Source organism: Chrysochloris asiatica, unplaced genomic scaffold (genome assembly GCF_000296735.1).
Source record: "Chrysochloris asiatica unplaced genomic scaffold, ChrAsi1.0 scaffold00047, whole genome shotgun sequence".
In the NCBI taxonomy this organism is placed as follows: Eukaryota; Metazoa; Chordata; class Mammalia; order Afrosoricida; family Chrysochloridae; genus Chrysochloris; species Chrysochloris asiatica.
The window spans coordinates 6188222-6190566 of record NW_006408565.1 but is presented as its reverse complement, the minus strand read 5'-3'; the positions used below and the strand labels follow the sequence as shown (position 1 = coordinate 6190566).

Here is a 2345-nt window from a genome sequence, read left to right as displayed (position 1 = left end):
TCATGTTCATGAACTGCATTAATAAGTTTATCAAGTGCTCTTCATTTTGGGCAAGTAAGGTTGGGTCATCTGCATATGACAGGTTGTTAATGAGTCTTCCTCCAATCTTTTTTTTTTTTTTTTTACATATTTGAAAAATATGCTTTATTTTAGTACATATCAAACATTGATCCTTATTAACAGGAAGGGAGCTAATACCACATTGTCTTCAGAATTTAAGACTTTTATTTTCTTGTCCAACATAAGGTATTATAGTTTAGATTAGTTTCTTTTTTAGAGTTACAAATTTCAAGAGTCTCTCATTCTACTTCTTCATCCTTTTCTAGATTTTTCATCTTTCTAAAAATGCACAATTATATCGCTTGGGATGACATTTGGCTATAACAGAGTCGCATCATGGAGAGAGAGATTTCTCTCCCACATAAAAGGTGACCAGGGGTAGTCAGTGACCATGTTCTCTCAGGCTGAGCAGCAGCAGGAGTCACCAGTTTGGAATGACAGTCACACTCTCAGGACACAATAAGCTTTGTTGGGACGGGATCTGACACCAGGCTCACTGAACGTTGTGGGATACAGGGTAATAGCAGCTTGGCAGCCCAGCAGCATCAGGCTTGTTTTCAGCTTGAGGAACTGCTACTCTGGTCTCCCAACACTCAAACCGTGTGTCAGAAGCCGACTCCATGGCAGCTACCAACAGAAGTACATCACAATTTGTGACTCCTGTAATTGAACACTGATGCACTTAGTTTAGAAAAACGTCCAAATGTAAAGGATTCATTAGAGAAGTGTCTCTAATTATTTAAACTGGCTTTTGTTTTGTTTTTTAATTCAATTCATTCTCGTCTTAATATTACATAACTGCTATATTAACTTATGCTATATTTGGGAAACACCAACAGAAATAACAAAATAGATGACCAACTAGAAGATACAGAGCCAAATATTTGACTTAAAAGCTAAGTAAGTTCATTATATGAGAGACATTTCATCTTGGAGTAGATTCTAAGGCAGCATCCTGAGTTTCCATAAAAACAAAACCTTCTGTATCAAAAGAAGGGATCTCAATAAGAGGATCAGAGTCCTCTATTTCCAAGTGCAGTGATTTCCCCTGTTCATAACTCAGGTCTGAGTTATCTTTCATTTGAATCTCTTGTTTCTTCAACTCCAAAGGTTTATCTGAGGCTGGAGCTACAACTTCTTCATCTTCATTATCATGTAGAAAACTACAAATCACGTTGGGTCTACTGGAGGAATCAGTATCATTGATTTTCAGCCACTGCACGCCACCTATGGTTTCTTCTTCTAATTCTTTTCTGTCAGAAGAGTTCTTGTCATGCTGAGTTTCTTCATTGTATGGCATTTGTATTTTAGCACTGTTTTATTGTTGACTTCTGCATCCACAAGTTCCTCTCCATCTTCTTCAAATATAACACAGATCCCAAGAGTGTCTTCATATTCCCCAGCAAAGACATAGTTGTCCACTTGCATAATCAGCCTCTCAGTGTCAATGCCCAAAATCTTGCATTTATTTTCAAATTTTGAGAGAATCAGTAATTCCTGACAATTCCACCAGAACCAACTGCTCTTCTTCCCCTTCCCACTCTTCGCTCCTCCAATCCTCGGTCGTCGCCATGATCCCACTTCTTTTGTGCCTCCCACTCTAATCCCTCCCTCTCACTGCCTCCATCTTGAGTACTGGCAACAGCCTCTTCCTCCAATCTTGATATTACATTCTTCTCCATATAGATCAGTTTCTCAGATTATTTTTTCAGCATCCATGAGAATAAGTATGAAGGGTCTTAAAAAAATTCATGGAAAAATTCCAGTATCTTTTAGTTCTATTTGTCCATGAACTTTTAAAAAAGTTTTTATTGTGAATTGAGTGATAGTTTACATGGGAGAATATCAGTTTTACACTCATTGTTTCATTGCAATGATTACAGTCCTCTCCGTGCATCATCATTCAACAGTATTTGCCTCTATTCCCTCTGTTGTTTTTATTGTTTTGTTCTTTTGTGGGGATGTACACAAAAACACTCAAGAATATATAATCATTTAAACAATCAAAGGGTACATTCTGCAAACCTGCCTCCTGGCTGCCAGCACTCAGTCTTTCTCTTTCTGAGGGTTTAAACTCCTCAGCTGCTCTATCTCTCTATGTCATTGTCTCTGCCTTCACCTCTGGTGTTACTGCTTCTCTGGATAGGGTCCCACATTCCACTTGTGCTCTTCTCCCTTGATGGTTCTAAGGTCCTCTGTTCTTGGACTGTAAGATTAACTACTCCCCCCTTTTTGTTACAGGACTTCTACCTTCATAGTTGTGACAGTTGCAATTAGTCATGATA

At 38.3% G+C, this 2345-nt stretch overlaps 1 pseudogene; it reads right to left on the bottom strand.

Annotated features, from left to right (window-relative positions):
* Positions 1-985: 985 nt before the first annotated feature.
* LOC102825858 lies at positions 986-1633 on the bottom strand (annotated as a pseudogene).
* Positions 1634-2345: the final 712 nt, after the last annotated feature.